General features: G+C 48.7%; 1 protein-coding gene across 1 annotated transcript in view; it reads left to right on the forward strand.

Annotated features, from left to right (window-relative positions):
- The first annotated feature begins 14,606 nt into the window (after positions 1-14,606).
- The window catches only part of LOC138662804 (oocyte zinc finger protein XlCOF6-like), a 47,058-nt gene continuing 43,550 nt past the window's right edge, over positions 14,607-18,114 (forward strand). The window contains exon 1 of the mRNA XM_069748760.1: positions 14,607-14,662. The gene's annotated coding sequence lies outside the window, so the exon portion shown is untranslated. The remainder of the gene's footprint in view (positions 14,663-18,114) is intronic.

An 18,114-nucleotide genomic window follows, 5' to 3' on the forward strand; every position in this document is an offset into this window, starting at 1 on the left:
AAATTGTTAATCCGGTGTCTTTTCGTTTGGCTCTTCCAGCCTCTTTTGCCATTCATAATGTTTTCCATAGATCTTTGTTGCGGAGATATGTGGTGCCCGTTGTTCCCTCGGTTGACCCTCCTGCCCCAGTGTTGGTTGAGGGAGAGTTGGAATATGAGGTTGAGAAGATTTTGGATTCTCGTTTTTCGAGGCGGAGGCTTCAGTATCTTGTCAAGTGGAAGGGTTATGGCCAGGAGGATAATTCTTGGGTTGTTGCCTCCGATGTCCATGCCACCGATTTGGTTCGTGCTTTTCACTTGGCTCGTCCTGATCGGCCTGGGGGCTCTGGTGAGGGTTCGGTGACCCCTCCTCAAGGGGGGGATACTGTTGTGAATTCCGCTCTTGGGCTCCCTCCGGTGGTTGTAAGTGGCACTTTTGTGAGTTCTGCTCTTGGTCTCCCTCTTGTGGTTTCTAGTGGTATGGCTGCTCCTTGGATTTAGCTGTCTTCAGCTGCTTCCACTCATCGTGTTTTCTGCTCGGCTATTTATGCCTGGCTCTTTCTTCAGCCAGTGCCACTTGTAAATGGTTCCTGGTTGGATTCACATCTCCTTGGATTTCCCGGTTATCCTGACCAGTTCAGCAAAGCTAAGTTTTTGCTTGCTCTTTTCTGTCCATGGATTGTGGACTTATCCGTTCTGTGCTTTCTATGTTTGTCCAGCTTGTCAGTATGAATTAATTCTGTCTTGCTGGAAGCTCTGGGAAGCAGATTTACCCTCCACACCTTTAGTCAGGTGTGGAGATTTTTTGTAAACTCTGCGTGGATTTTTGTAGTGTTTTGTACTGACAGCACAGTATTCCATCCTGTCCTATCTATCAAGCTAGACTGGCCTCCTGTGCTCATCCTGGTTTCATTCTGTGTATGTCTTTTCCCTCTCCACTCACAGTCATTATTTGTGGGGGGCTAATCTGTCCTTTGGGGATTTTCTCTGAGGCAAGATAGCTTTCCTGCTTCTATCTTTAGGGGTAGTTAGCTCTTAGGCTGTGTTTGAGGTGCCTAGGGAGATTTAGGAGCATCCCACGGCTACTTCTAGTGTTGTGTTGAGCTTAGGGACTGCGGTCAGTACAGTTACCACTTCCTTCAGAGCTCGTTCCATGTTGCTCCTAGACCACCGTATCATAACAGTGTGCAACCAGGATATGGGATGTATGGATGTGGGTGGCCACTAACCGCACTCTACAGCAGTGTGTGCAGCCAGGATATGGGATGTATGGACGTGGGTGGCCACTAACAGCACTCTACAGCAGTGTGTGCAGCCAGGATATGGGATGTATGGACTTGGTTGGCCACTAACAGCACTCTACAGCAGTGTGTGTAGCCAGGATAGGGGATGGATGGACCTGGGTGGCCACTAACAGCACTCTACAGCAGTGTGTGCAGCCAGGATAGGGGATGTATGGACCTGGGTGGCCACTGACAGCACTCTACAGTAGTGTGTGCAGCCAGGATAGGGGATGTATGGACGTGGGTGGCCACTAACAGCACTCTACAGCAGTGTGTGCAGCCAGGATAGGGGATATATGGACGTGGGTGGCCACTAACAGCACTCTACAGCAGTGTGTGCAGCCAGGACAGGGGATGTATGGATGTGGGTGGCCACTAACAGCACTCTACAGCAGTGTGTGCAGTCAGGATAGGGGATGTATGGACGTGGGTGGCCACTAACAGCACTCTACAGCAGTGTGTGCATCCAGTATAGGGGATGTATGGACGTGTGTGGCCACTAACAGCACTCTACAGCAGTGTGTGCAGCCAGTATAGGGAATGTATGGACGTGGGTGGCCACTAACAGCACTCTACAGCAGTGTGTGCAGCCAGGATAGGGGATGTATGGACCTGGGTGGCCACTAACAGCACTCTACAGCAGTGTGTGCAGCCAGGATAGGGGATGTATGGACCTGGGTGGCCACTCACAGCACTCTACAGCAGTGTGTGCAGCCAGGATAGGGGATGTATGGACGTGGGTGGCCACTAACAGCACTCTACAACAGTGTGTGCAGCCAGGATAGGGGATGTATGGATGTGGATGGCCACTAACAGCACTCTACAGCAGTGTGTGCAGCCAGGATAGGGGATGTATGGACCTGGGTGGCCACTAACAGCACTGTACAGCAGTGTGTGCAGCCAGGATAGGGGATGTATGGACGTGGGTCGACACTGGACACTTAGTGTTGGGAAGTCTGGCTCTTTTTGGCTCAAAAAACGTCTCTTCTTGCACATTGCGCTACTTTTCCCACTGTTATCACTCCAGTGCCTTCACTATAAAGCCTGGGCCTCATTATATGGCGGTGTCTAGTGGGGGCATTTTAGCCATTTTCTCAGACTGTAGCTCCTGGGTTCAGGCCCTCCTAGTTTGTATTGCTGACTTTTTTCTACATTAGTGTTGTGTATGTGGACTCACTGACATTGTGTATAGGACCAGTGGCGTAGGAAGGGGGGTGCGGGGGGGGGGGGGGGGGGCGGGCCGCCCCGGGCGGCACAGTGCGGGGGGCGGGCATCTAGCCGTGCTGGCACAAGCATCTTTTCAGTGAGTGCAGGGCCAGGCAGTGCAGGCACTTTGGGGTTAAGAATGCAGCCAGTGTGACATTGTTTGTGGGCGGAGAGTTCTCCTGCTCTCCTCTCCCGCCTGCCTGCCCCTCGCTGACTGCTGAACTTACATCAGGATAGGCAGATTCCGGAGGAGCTCCTTGGCAAGCCTTGCCGCCCTGAGTGAGTGCGATGTATCCCTGTATTCTGACAGTCTGGGTGACCTGGGGCGGCCACAGCTGATATACTGTATATTATATACTTCAGCAGCCGCCCAGGTCCCCAGCACCTGTCCTGTATATGTATATACTGTATCTGTACAGCCTGTATGACAGTATATATAATATATATACAGGACAGGTGCTGGGGGCCTGGGCGGCTGCTGAAATATATACACTGCACAGTACCACTGCCCTGTATATATACACTGCACAGTACCATCACTCCCCTGTATATATACACTGCACTGTACCACTGCCCTGTATATATACACTGCACAGTACCACTGCCCTGTATATATACACTGCACAGTACCACTGCCCTGTATATATACACTGCACAGTACCACTCCTCCTGTATATATACACTGCACAGTACCACTGCCCTGTATATATACACTGCACCGTACCACTGCCCTGTATATATACACTGCACAGTACCACTGCCCTGTATATATACACTGCACAGTACCACTGCCCTGTATATATACACTGCACAGTACCACTGCCCTGTATATATACACTGCACCGTACCACTGCCCTGTATATATACACTGCACTGTACCACTGCCCTGTATATATACACTGCACAGTACCACTGCCCTGTATATATACACTGCACAGTACCACTGCCCTGTATATATACACTGCACCGTACCACTGCCCTGTATCTATACACTGCACTGTACCACTGCCCTGTATATACACTGCACAGTACCACTGCCCTGTATATATACACTGCACCGTACCACTGTCCTGTATATATACACTGCACAGTACCACTGCCCTGTATATATACACTGCACAGTACCACTCCTCCTGTATATATACACTGCACAGTACCACTGCCCTGTATATATACACTGCACCGTACCACTGCCCTGTATATATACACTGCACAGTACCACTGCCCTGTATATATACACTGCACAGTACCACTCCTCCTGTATATATACACTGCACAGTACCACTGCCCTGTATATATACACCGCACAGTACCACTCCTCCTGTATATATACACTGCACAGTACCTCTCCCCTGTATATATACACTGCACAGTACCACTGCCCTGTATATATACACTGCACAGTACAACTCCTATTCTGTATATATACACTGCACAGTACCACTGCCCTGTATATATACACTGCACAGTACCACTGCCCTGTATATATACACTGCACCGTACCACTGCCCTGTATATATACACTGCACTGTACCACTGCCCTGTATATATACACTGCACAGTACCACTGCCCTGTATATATACACTGCACAGTACCACTGCCCTGTATATATACACTGCACTGTACCACTGCCCTGTATCTATACACTGCACTGTACCACTGCCCTGTATATATACACTGCACAGTACCACTGCCCTGTATATATACACTGCACTGTACCACTGTCCTGTATATATACACTGCACAGTACCACTGCCCTGTATATATACACTGCACAGTACCACTCCTCCTGTATATATACACTGCACAGTACCACTGCCCTGTATATATACACTGCACTGTACCACTGCCCTGTATCTATACACTGCACTGTACCACTGCCCTGTATATATACACTGCACAGTACCACTGCCCTGTATATATACACTGCACTGTACCACTGTCCTGTATATATACACTGCACAGTACCACTGCCCTGTATATATACACTGCACAGTACCACTCCTCCTGTATATATACACTGCACAGTACCACTCCTCCTGTATATATACACTGCACAGTACCACTGCCCTGTATATATACACCGCACAGTACCACTCCTCCTGTATATATACACTGCACAGTACCTCTCCCCTGTATATATACACTGCACAGTACCACTGCCCTGTATATATACACTGCACAGTACCTCTCCTATTCTGTATATATACACTGCACAGTACCACTGCCCTGTATATATACACTGCACAGTACCACTGCCCTGTATATATACACTGCACAGTACCACTCCTCCTATCCTGTATATATACACTGTAGAATTTACAATAGCTATCACTCATGTAAGAAGTGAAATCTGGCATTGTACTATACCTAGATTTCTCTGCCGTATCTGGGCATCATGAATCGTGGTATGTGTTAAAGGGGGGGGGGGACCCACTGAGACTCTTTTGCCCGGGGCCCTCAAAAACCTGGAGCCGGCCCTGGGGGTGGGTCACCGGGCCGCGGCCGGCGCTGCAGCTGTTTAACGCTATTGACGTGTGGGCCCGCACCCGCACGTCAATAGTTAACAGCCGCCAGCCAATCTGAGGCTGGCAGCTGACGTCAGTCCCAGTGTGCATGTCGCCGGCGTCTGACATCATTGTCAGTCGCCGGCGAGTGCACGTTTCAGCTGCGTGGAGAGAGCAGGAGCGCGGTCAGGTAAGCAGAACTTGTTTTTTTTTGCAGTCCCGATCATGTGATGGTAACATTCACCGGCGAAACAATTAAAGTTCTACATCTGAGGTCTTATTCCTGCTGGGGGGGGGGGGGGGGCGCCAAGCTCGGGACCAGCCCCGGGCGGCAAAAGCTCTAGCTACGCCTCTGTATAGGACACACTGACACTTTTATGGGAACATCCTGGCACTGTTTGGGTACTGTTAGTGGAACTCTGGCACTTTTATAGGGAGACCATGGCAATCTTTATGGTGCATTCTGGCACTGTGGGTAGGTTGGTACTGTTCATAGGGGCCCTTTTGCACTGTTTGTTCATGTGTACTGTCTGCCACTGTTTATGGGGGCACTCTGGCACTGTTTATGGGGCACTCTGGTACAGTTTGTGTACTCTCTGGCACTGCTTATGCGTACTGACACTTTATTGGGGCACTCTGGTACTGTTTGTGTACTGTCTGACACTGTCTATGGGGACAATATGACACTGAGGACAATATGGCACTGTTTATGGGGGCACTCTGGCACTTATGTGTAAGGTCTGACACTGTTTATATGCTCAACCTGACTCTGCTTATGTGTACTGTCTGACACTGTTTATGGGGGCGCTTTGGTACTGTTATAATGTTGTACTCTTTGGCATTGTTTGTTTGTACGCCCTGACTGCTTATGGGGGTGCTCTGGTATTATGTGTACTCCCTGACTGCTTATGGGGGCTCTCTGGTATTGTTGTGTACTCCCTGACTGCTTATGGGGGCGCTCTGGTGTTATGTTTACTTTCTGACTGCTTATGGGGGTGCTCTGGTATTATGTGTTCTCCCTGACTGCTTATGGGGGTGCTCTGGTATTGTTATGTTTACTCCCTGACTGCTTATGGGGGCGCTCTGGTATTGTTATGTGTACTCCCTGACTGCTTATGGGGACGCTCTGGTATTATGTGTACTCCCTGACTGCTTATGGAGGCACTCTGGTATTGTTCTGTGTACTCCCTGACTGCTTATGGGGGGCGCTCTGGTATTATGTGTTCTCCCTGACTGCTTATGGGGGTGCTCTGGTATTGTTATGTGTACTCCCTGACTGCTTATGGGGGTGCTCTGGTATTGTTATGTGTACTCCCTGACTGCTTATGGGGGTGCTCTGGTATTGTTATGTTTACTCCCTGACTGCTTATGGGGGTGCTCTGGTATTGTTATGTGCACTCCCTGACTGCTTATGGGGGTGCTCTGGTATTGTTATGTGTACTCCCTGACTGCTTATGGGGGTGCTCTGGTATTGTTATGTGTACTCCCTGACTGCTTATGGGGGCGCTCTGGTATTGTTATGTGTACTCCCTGACTGCTTATGGGGGCGCTCTGGTATTGTTATGTGTACTCCCTGACTGCTTATGGGGGCACTCTGGTATTGTTATGTGTACTCCCCGACTGCTTATTGGGGCGCTCTGGTATTGTTATGTGTACTCCCTGACTGCTTATGGGGGCACTCTGGTATTGTTATGTGTACTCCCTAATTGCTTATGGGGGCGCTCTGGTATTGTTATGTGTACTCCCTGGCTGCTTATGGGGGCGCTCTGGTATTATGTGTACTCCCTAATTGCTTATGGGGGCGCTCTGGTATTGTTATGTTTACTCCCAGACTGCTTATGGGTACTGTGTGTGTACTGTGTGTGTATACGATGTGTGTGTGTGTGTACGGTGTATGTACGGAGTGTGTGTACGGTGTGTGTGTGTACGGTGTGTGTGTACTGTGTGCGTGTGTGTACGGTGTGTGTAACGTGCCTTTATTTTACCAAGTGTAATCTTATACAGCACAAACACAGATCACAGCACTTACTAATTAAGAAAGGATGTGACCAACCCGCCACATATCAGAGAGTAACACATAAGACTACAACCGAGCAGCAGGGGGCGCTGGTCACAGGAGCGAACACTCTAAGGAAACAACAATGCTAAAACCAGTCTGTACTGCTTCACTAGAGACTTATACAAGAGTATAATGAGGCCCTCACTGTACAGGCAAAGACCCGGAGCGAAGACTGTGGAAAATGTATTTTAATTTTAAAAAAGAACCGGTTCGTGAGCCGGAAGAGCCGGATCACCAAAAAGAGCCGGACTGCCCATCACTACCGGGAACCACTTCTTCTCGCGGTGTTTACTGTAACTGCTTCCCGCGTCATCCGCACGTGACAACCCGAGCGCCACTCCGGAAGCGACAAGCAGGGAACGCTGGGAAATGTAGTCCCGTGACTCTGTCAGCACCTCGTGATGGCGGGGGGCGGGGCCTCCGGGCGGCTGTGCAGTAGGGGGCAGCACACTGGCCGGTGGGAGCTGGTCTGCACAGTGCGGTCAGGACACGGCAGGGATCTGTGTTCTCACGGGTGAGCCTGGACTGTATGTCCGCTGCCTGCCCTGACTGCAGCCAAACCTGTGTAATGGCGGCTTCTCTACCACCCCTGGGTTAGCCCCCCCCTATTGAGAATTTGGGTAAAAATCATTCCTTTCGTTAGATCTTTGTTAGATCCTGTTAGATCAACCAAAACTAACGTTAGATCTCCTCTGCAAAATGAGATATTTACGATCTTTTTCAGGGGGGCTAACCCGTAGCTAGCCCCCCCCCCCCCCCCCCACTTTGAAATTTGTCGTTTTTTGGATGGATTCTGATAGATATTCATTATATCCAGTTTGATCAGCAAAAATTAACATCAGATCTCCTTTCGTTCCCGAGATATTTATGATCTTTTTCTGGGGGGGGGGGGGGGGGGGGGGGGCTAACCCATAGCTGTCTGAATGCAAAATCCTACAGAGGCAAGTAGCGGCTGGGAAAATTCATTGTGGCGGTCTGAACTAGAAATAGGAAAAGCAAATGACCCCAGTAGCAGCAAATGGCGCATGTGACCGTTGGATATAAGGCCTCTTTCACAGCACATGTGACCATTGGATATAAGGCCTCTTTCACGGCGCATGTGACCATTGGATATAAGGCCTCTTTCACGGCGCATGTGACCATTGGATATAAGGCCTCTTTCACGTCGCATGTGACCATTGGATATAAGCCCTCTTTCACGGTGCATGTGAGCATTGGATATAAGGCCTCTTTCACGGCGCATGTGACCATTGGATATAAGGCCTCTTTCACGGCACATGTGACCATTGGATATAAGGCCTCTTTCACAGTGCATGTGAGCATTGGATATAAGCCCTCTTTCACGGCGCATGTGACCATTGGATATAAGGCCTCTTTCACGGCACATGTGACCATTGGATATAAGCCCTCTTTCACGGCGCATGTGACCATTGGATATAAGGTTTCTTTCACGTCGCATGTGACCATTGGATATAAGGCCTCTTTCACGGCACATGTAACCATTGGATATAAGGCCTCTTTCACGGCACATGTGACCATTGGATATAAGGCCTCTTTCACGGCACATGTGACCATTGGATATAAGGCCTCTTTCACGGCGCATGTGAGCATTGGATATAAGGCCTCTTTCACGTCGCATGTGACCATTGGATATAAGGCCTCTTTCACGGTGCATGTGACCATTGGATATAAGCCCTCTTTCACGGCACATGTGACCATTGGATATAAGGCCTCTTTCACGGTGCATGTGAGCATTGGATATAAGCCCTCTTTCACGGCGCATGTGACCATTGGATATAAGGCCTCTTTCACGGCACATGTGACCATTGGATATAAGCCCTCTTTCACGGCGCATGTGACCATTGGATATAAGGTCTCTTTCACGTCGCATGTGACCATTGGATATAAGGCCTCTTTCACGGCACATGTAACCATTGGATATAAGGCCTCTTTCACGGCACATGTGACCATTGGATATAAGGCCTCTTTCACGGCACATGTGACCATTGGATATAAGGCCTCTTTCACGGCGCATGTGAGCATTGGATATAAGGCCTCTTTCACGTCGCATGTGACCATTGGATATAAGGCCTCTTTCACGGTGCATGTGACCATTGGATATAAGCCCTCTTTCACGGCGCATGTGACCATTGGATATAAGCCCTCTTTCACGGCGCATGTGACCATTGGATATAAGGCCTCTTTCACGTCGCATGTGACCATTGGATATAAGGCCTCTTTCACGTCGCATGTGACCATTGGATATAAGGCCTCTTTCACGGCGCATGTGACCATTGGATATAAGGCCTCTTTTCTCCTCGCCACGACAGCACCCACTTGAGAGAGGGGATCCGCCCATTAGGAACAGGAAACCCTATGGAGAGAATAAAAGGGGCGGTCCCCCTCGCTCCCACAGTTGGTTTCCTGTTCCTAAGGGAACCCAATGGAGAAGAGGATACCTAGCCTGGATGCCGCCTGTGCGGTTTACTTGTGAGGACGGCAGGGGCTCCAGTGCTGGAAGCAGCGTCGAGGGTCCTGGCTTCAGTTTCCCCCCTCCGCTGGCAGGCTCCGTGAGGCCAGGGCTGCAGGTCACATGGGTCACGGGCAGGAGGACGCATCAGGCGAGCCTGCGGCAGGAGATCATACCCCGGAGTGCGGCGCCGCTGCTGGCGGTAATTGCGCGGGTATTGCTGCCATTTTCGCTCCCCTGGAGGCCAGGTACATGCATCCAGTGTGGGAGCAGAGGAAAGATGACGCCGGGCAGTGCAGCACGAGATCCAAGATGGCCGCGACCCGGAAGTGGTGAGTACTTCCGGGTTCAACAGGAAGAAAATGGCGGCGCCCAGCATTAAAACACTCCAGCGCTGATTCCTCGGCATCCAAGCATGGCGACGCCACCTCAGGACTCAGCGGTGCCTTCAGAGGACACAGCTAAATTCCCTCGCAGCAGCGCAAGCAGCGGAAGAAGATCCTCCACAAAAAGTGCTAAAGAGAAGAAATCTGACCGATCTTCATCTCATTCTGTGCCTGCATCTCCTCCTCCACGGCCGGTACCTTGATCATCTGCTTCACTGGGGTGAGTGTATATCCTCCCTATTAAGCTGATTATGGCCCCTCTTATTTATATACCCTAGGCAAAAAGATCGGAAAAATCAAAGCACAAACAATGTGCCTTATGTACCCAGCCCCTCCCGGATAATTATACAAAGAGAATGTGTTATGTCTGTATAGAGAAGATGGTACGGGAGGAAGCCTCTGTAAGATCCGAAGACATCAGACAGATGATTAGGGACGAGTTACGGGCTTTCCATAGTACAGAAAGTATTCCTGATTCTAGGAGCAGGAAGTATAGTTCGCCAAGGTCAGATCATTCTTCTGACAAAGCAGATACAGATGCCTCTCTGGAATATGTTTCCTCAGAAGGAGAATAAGATACGTGTTTTCCTACGGAGAGTATAGATAATCTCATGAAAGCTGTATGTAACACCATGCGTATTAAAAGCAGTAAAGATCCTAAAACACCGCAGGATATTATGTTTGCGGGATTGTCAGAAAAGAAGAGACCTACCTTTCCTGTTATAACTCCAATGAAAGAGTTAATTAAAAAAGAATGGGAGAGCCAAGGGCAAAGAGGTTTACCATCTTCATCAAAAAGACGTTATCCCTTTAAGGATGAGGACATGTCTATCTTGGCCAAAGCTCCGAAGGTAGATGCAGCGGTTGCATCCACGTCCAAAAAATCCTTACTCCCCGTAGAAGATTCGGGTTCCTTACAGGACCCACTGGATCGTAAGGAAGATACCGTGTTAAAACGAGCATAGGAATCATGTTCAGGGGCATTTAGACCGGCCATATCGGCTACATGCACTGCGAGGTCCATGCTAGTCTGGCTTAATGACCTGGAGGAAGGTTTAAAAGGAGGACTATCTAGAGAGAAATTAATCTCTTCCTTACCCCTAATCAGAGGCGCTACGGCGTTTTTAGCGGACTCATCTGCTGACTCGATTAGATTGGCTGCCAAATCAGCGGGCCTAACAAACGCGGCTCGTCGAGCCCTGTGGCTAAAAGGCTGGAAGGGGGACGCCCAGACAAAGACAAAATTATGTGGCCTTCCTTGCCAGGGTGAGTACCTTTTTGGTACAAAATTAGATGAGATCCTTACCAAAGCGGGCGAAAGAAAAAAGGGGTTCCCTAATAACTATTTTCCGTCCTATAGGAGAGCCTTCCGGAAACCTATCTTTAATAATAGAAGGGATTTCAAAAACCAAGACCGCTGGGCAAATAAGGATAACAAACAAAGAGGCTCCTTTTTTGGAAAACGTCCATTTAAGATGGAAGATAAACCGCGTTAGTACGGATCTACCAGTAGTTGGTAGACTATCTTTTTTCGCCCCGCAGTGGCGTGCAGTAACTTCCAACTCTTGGGCAACTAGCCTCATAACCTCAGGCTTAAAGTTAAAATTTGCCCGAGTCCCTCCAGACTCATTCCTGTTGACTTCTGTGAAGTCTCAATCTCAACAACAGTTTTTGGAACAGGAAATAATTAATCTCCTTTCCAAAAAAGTATTAGTGGAAGTCCCGTATCATGAGAGGGGGAAAGGTTTTTACTCCCCTTTATTTTTGATCCCAAAACCTGACGGATCATATAGAACTATAATAAATCTAAAAAAGCTGAACATCTTTCTAGAAAACCAGACCTTTAAGATGGAATCAATCAGGTCCGCGATTAAACTTCTATTTCCGGGGTGCTTTATGGCCGTCCTCGACTTAAAAGATGCATACTATCATCTACCAATTTATGTTGAACACCAGCAGTATCTGCGTGTGGCAATAATGATTAATGAGCAAATACATCATTTTCAATACAGGGCCATGCCCTTCGGACTGTCAATAGCTCCTAGAGTATTTACTAAATTAATGTCGGAAGTGGTCATTTTTAAGATTAAAAGATACACTCATAATTCCATATTTAGATGATCTTCTGGTAGTTGGGAACTCCCCCTCACAGTGTAATCAGCGTCTATCTGACGCAATCTCATCCCTACAGGAAATAGGATGGTTGATTAACTGGGAAAAATCCAGATTATCTCCAACAACCCGTCAAACTTTCTTGGGTCTTATCCTAGACTCTCAATGTCAAAGATGTTAACTTCCGGAATCCAAACAGTCCATAATAATAAAAAAGGTACAGTCGGAAATTAATAACCCGGTAATCTCCTTTAGGGATGGTATGTCCCTTTTAGGTTCCTTTACGTCGTGCATTCCGGCGGTTCCATGGGCTCAATTCCACACTAGGCGGTTACAATATTTAATCTTACAGGAGGAAAGTAAATTTCAAAGCCATTTAAGTAGTCGTTTAAACCTCCCATCAAATGTAATAGAATCCCTCTATTGGTGGTTGGAGCCGAATAATCTAGTTGGGGGAGTCCCTTGGGTAATTAAACCTTCCAAGATAATTTTTACTGACGCCAGTCCTACTGGTTGGGGTGCACATCTAGAGGACCAGATGGTTCAAGGCCAATGGGCTATTAGTGAGTCAAATGATTCGTCTAACGAAAGGGAACTGAAAGCGGTTTATTATGCCATATGTAAATTCCTTCCACAGTTACACGGAACTCACACGAGAATACTATCAGACAACATGACTTCCGTGGCATATATACCTCGTAAACTATCAAGGAGGAACGAGATCAGGAGCTCTCATGTCCGTAGCAAACGACATTCTTTCCATAGCCGAAACACATCTTCTTTCGTTGTCCGCACTACACGTCAGGGGAGTGGACAATTCAAAGGCAGATTTCCTCAGTCGTCACACTCTCCATCAGGGAGAGTGGGTACTCAGTCGGCGTATCTTCATGATGATCGCCAGGAAGTGGGGCACTCCCGACATAGACCTTTTCGCAACGAGAGACAACAGACAGGTCAAAAAGTTCGCTTCATTATTCCTCTCCGACAACCCCGATATCCTGGATGCTCTCCAAGTTCCATGGACTTTCCGGCAAGCTTACGCATTTCCTCCATTAATACTCCTTCCAACTGTAATCAGGAAGATACGGGAAGACAAAGCGAACATAATCCTGATAGCACCATTCTGGCCCAAGAGACCATGGTTTTCCTGCCTCAGAGCCATGTCTGTCTCAGATCCGTGGATTCTTCCAGAGACTCAGGACCTTCTCTCTCAGGGTCCTTTCAACCACCCTCATGTGAAGGGCCTACGGTTGACAGCCTGATGTTTGAGAGGCAACTATTAAAACTGAGAGGTTTTTCAGAGAGGTTGATTGATACCCTCTTACTTAGTCGGAAGAGGTCTACAACAACCATATACATAAGAATATGGAAAAAATTCCTAACTTTCTACCCTACAGCTCTGTCAGGAGAAATTCCTATTTCCGCTATCTTGGAATTTCTCCAGAAGGGGCGTGACTTAGGCTTGTCAGTCAGTACGCTAAAAGTACAGGTTTCGGCTCTAGGAGCTCTATATAGTCACAATATTGCAGGAGACAGATGGGTAGCACGGTTCATTTCAGCATGCCAAAGAACAGAACCGATCCAAATTCCCCACATACCACCATGGGATCTTAATTTAGTCCTAGAAGCCCTAACAGGGGAACCATTCGAGCCAATGCACTCGGCCCACATAAAATTTGTATCTATTAAAACAGCCTTTCTTGTTGCTTTAGTATCAGCCAGAAGAGTAAGCGATATTCAAGCATTATCGTAGACCCTCCTTTTTTATCAATATTCCAGGATAGGATTGTGTTAAAGACAGATCCTTCCTACTTGCCTAAAGTAGGGACTAAATTCCACAGATCCCAAGAAATCTTCCTTCCTTCCTTCTATAGTAACCCTACAAATCAGGAAGAGGAAAGATACCATACTTTAGATGTAAAAAGGGCTGTAATAGCATACCTAGATAGGACTAGTCTCTGGAGGAAGAGCAGGGCTCTCTTTATTTCCTTCCAGGGCCACAAAAAAGGTTCTGGGGAAACGAAGAACACATCATCCCGGTGGATTCGGGATGCGATTCGCTTGGCCTATCTAGCAAGAGGAGAGAACCCTCCTGAGACTGTAAATGCACACTCTACCCGGGCGATGTCTTCTTCCTGGGCTGAGAGAGCGGAGGTTCCAATAGAATTGATATGTAAGGCCGCAACCTGGTCTTCCCCTACTACTTTCTATAGTCACTATAGATTGGACTTGTCTTCCTCATCTGACTTGTCCTTCGGTAGATCAGTCCTTAACACGGTGATCCCTCCCAAATGACTATCTCTGTAAGTCTCTCAAGTGGGTGCTGTCGTGGCGAGGAGAAAACACCGGATTACGTACCGGTAATGCTCTTTTATAGAGCCACAACAGCACCCCTTCACTTCCCTCCCTAATAATTATTATTCTTTCATAGATGCACTGAATGGTTCTTGTAGTTAGCTATACTTATGTTAACTAAAGATAAACGATAATATTGGATTGCCTACTAATACTGGTGGGCGGTTCCTCTCAATCTCTGTAACCCAACTGTGGGAGCGAGGGGGACCGCCCCTTTTATTCTCTCCATAGGGTTTCCTGTTCCTAAGGGGCGGATCCCCTCCCTCAAGCGGGTGCTGTCGTGGCTCTATAAAAGAGCATTACCGGTACGTAATCCGGTGTTTCACGGCGCATGTGACCATTGGATATAAGGCCTCTTTCACGGCACATGTGACCATTGGATATAAGGCCTCTTTCACGTCGCATGTGACCATTGGATATAAGCCCTCTTACACGGCGCATGTGACCATTGGATATAAGGCCTCTTTCACGGCACATGTGACCATTGGATATAAGGCCTCTTTCACGGCACATGTGACCATTGGATATAAGGCCTCTTTCACGGCGCATGTGACCATTGGATATAAGGCCTCTTTCACGGCGCATGTGAGCATTGGATATAAGGCCTCTTTCACGTCGCATGTGACCATTGGATATAAGGCCTCTTTCACGGCGCATGTGACCACTGGATATAAGGCCTCTTTCACGGCGCATGTGACCATTGGATATAAGGCCTCTTTCACGTCGCATGTGACCATTGGATATAAGGCCTCTTTCACGGCGCATGTGACCATTGGATACAGGGGTGGATTAAGGGTAGCCAGGGCCCCGGGCTGTTCAGACACTGTGGGCCCCCCCGGTCATGTGATGGGGGTCATGTTATACCTGAACCAGATTATTCCAGAAAAATGGCCGGGCCCTTCTCTACTGTAACCTATTAAATATTTGTTAAAATATGCAATACAATTTAGGTATATTTTGACCAATATCACATACAAGGAACAAATACCACCGAACCATGACCAGACCACAAATTACAACCACAGTGATCGAATAATATCACATACAAGGAACAAATACCACCGCACCATGTCAAGACCACATAATACCACCTCTTGGTGACCAAATAGCACATACAAGGGACAAATACCACAACACCATTTCCAGACCACATATTACCACCACATAGTAACTGAATACTACAATACTGATCAGTAATAAAAAAAAAAAAACAAAACAAAACAATACTATCACCATAAGTGCCAGTATTCACAGGAGATCTGTACTTAGTATGCAGTGTCTGTGTAGAGGTAATACAGTGATCACTGGTGACATTATACACAGGAGCTCTGTATATATTGTATAGATAATACAGTGATCACTGGTGACATTGTACACAGGACCTCTGTATATAGTATACAGTGTATAGTGTCAGTGTATAGGTAACACCGCCTCACCAGTGAGTCTAGGTGAAGTCCTTCATCTTTCATCCAGCACAGACCGCCATCATTTCTTCCAGCCAGGACTCGTTTCTGCAGGAAATAACACAGTTATCTCAAGCTCCGCTTGCAGAACACATTACTTAATTTTTCACAACTGCTACATTACACCACATGAAGAAAAAAAGGCGATATAGTGTCACTCTACACAGTAACAGGACCGCCCCCCCATTTAAAACAGTATACTCAAAAAATAAAATAAATACATCACTGCAGTAATGATATCCCTTAATTAGCCTATGGTAATAATATTCCCCATCCTGGCCCCATTTATCTCATTCCTGGCTCCAGACATATGTTCTCGCATCCTGCCCTCATGAGTATCCATTCTACCCCATATGATCTCCCCATCCTGCCCCATCTGTCTCCATTGTATCCATTCTACCCCATGATCCAATCCTGCCCCATGTCTTTCATTCTGCCCCGTGTCTCCAATCATGCCCCGTATCTACATTCTGCCCATGCCTCCAGTCCTGCCCCCAGTGTGTCCAGCAATCTGCCCCAGTGTGTCCAGCATATTACCCCCAGTGTGTCCAGCAATCTGCCCCAGTATGTCCACCATATTGCCCCAGTGTCCAGCAATCTGCCCCAGTGTGTCCAGCATTGCCCCCAGTGTGTCCAGCAATCTGCCCCAGTGTCTGACTCCAGCATATTGCCCCCAGTGTGTCCAGCAATCTGCCCCAGTGTGTCCAGCATTGCCCCAGTGTGTCCAGCATTGCCCCCAGACAGTGTGTTCAACAATCTACCCCAGTATGTCCAATTGTCCAGCATTGCCCACAGTGTCCAGCAATCTGCCCCAGTGTCCAGCATTGCCCCAGTGTCTCCAGCATTGTCCCAGTATGTCCAATTGTCCAGCATTGCCCAGAGTGTGTCCAGCAATCTGCCACAGTGTCTCCAGCATTGCCCCAGTGTCTCCAGCATTGCCCCAGTGTCTCCAGCATTGCCCCCAGACAGTGTGTTCAACAATCTGCCCCAGTATGTCCAATTGTCCAGCATTGCCCACAGTGTGTCCAGCAATCTGCCCCAGTGTGTCCAGCATTGCCCCAGTGTCTCCAGCATTGCCCCCAGACAGTGTGTCCAGCAATCTGCCCCAGTGTGCCCAGCATATTACCACCAGTGTGTCCAGCAATCTGCCCCAGTATGTCCAGCATTGCCCCCAGTGTGTCCAGCATGTTACCACCAGTGTGTCCAGCAATCTGTCCCAGTATGTCCAGCATTGCCCCCAGTGTGTCCTGTCCAGCAATATGACCCAGTATGTCCAATTGTCCAGCATTGCCCACAGTGTGTCCAGCAATCTGCCCCAGTGTGTCCAGCATTGCCCCAGTGTCTCCAGCATTGCCCCAGTGTCTCCAACATTGCCCCAGTGACTCCAGCATTGCCCCAGTGTGTCAAGCAATCATCTGCCCCAATGTGTCCTCCAGCATTGTCCCCAGTGTGTCCAGCAATCTGCCCCAGTGTCTCCAGCACTGCCCCAGTGTCTCCAGCATTGCCCCAGTGTGTCCAGCAATCATCTGCCCCAGTGTGTCCTCCAGCATTGCCCCCAGTGTGTCCAGCAATCTGCCCCAGTGTCTCCAGCATTGCCCTAGTGTCTCCAGCATTGCCCCAGTCAGTGTGTCCAGCAATCATCTGCCCCAGTGTGTCCTCCAGCATTGCCCCCAGTGTCTCCACCGTTAGGTTATCAAAAAACAAAAAAAAACAAACCGAGTTTTCCTCACCTGACCAGCGCTCCAGGCGGCGAGCTCCCTACAGCAGCGCGCACTCGCCAGCGACTGACAATGACGTCAGACGCCGGCGACGTGTGCGCTGCGCCTGCGGCCGACTTCAGCTGCCAGCCTCCAATTGGCTGGCAGCTGTTGTTAACTATTGGAAACCGCCGCTGCTCCGGTAGGGGGCCGGTGAGCAGATGAGACAGGGCCCGATGTGGGCCCCCTCTCTCTGCCCACTGGGTCCGGGGGGAACATAAATGATAGGTGCACGTGCAGTGATGCCCTGATGGCGGCGGCCGGTGGGCAATCTGTGCGGTAGCCCAGGGCTACTGCCCAGATTGACCCTCTTATAATCCGCCCCTGATTGGATATAAGGCCTCTTTCACGGCGCATGTGACCATTGGATATAAAGCCTCTTTCACGGCGCATGTGACCATTGGATATAAGGCCTCTTTCACGTTGCATGTGACCATTGGATGTAAGGCCTCTTTCACGTCGCATGTGACCATTGGATATAAGGCCTCTTTCTCGTCGCATGTGACCATTGGATATAAGGCCTCTTTCACGTCGCAT

The sequence above is a fragment of the Ranitomeya imitator genome, chromosome 2 (genome assembly GCF_032444005.1).
Source record: "Ranitomeya imitator isolate aRanImi1 chromosome 2, aRanImi1.pri, whole genome shotgun sequence".
Classification (NCBI taxonomy): domain Eukaryota; kingdom Metazoa; phylum Chordata; class Amphibia; order Anura; family Dendrobatidae; genus Ranitomeya; species Ranitomeya imitator.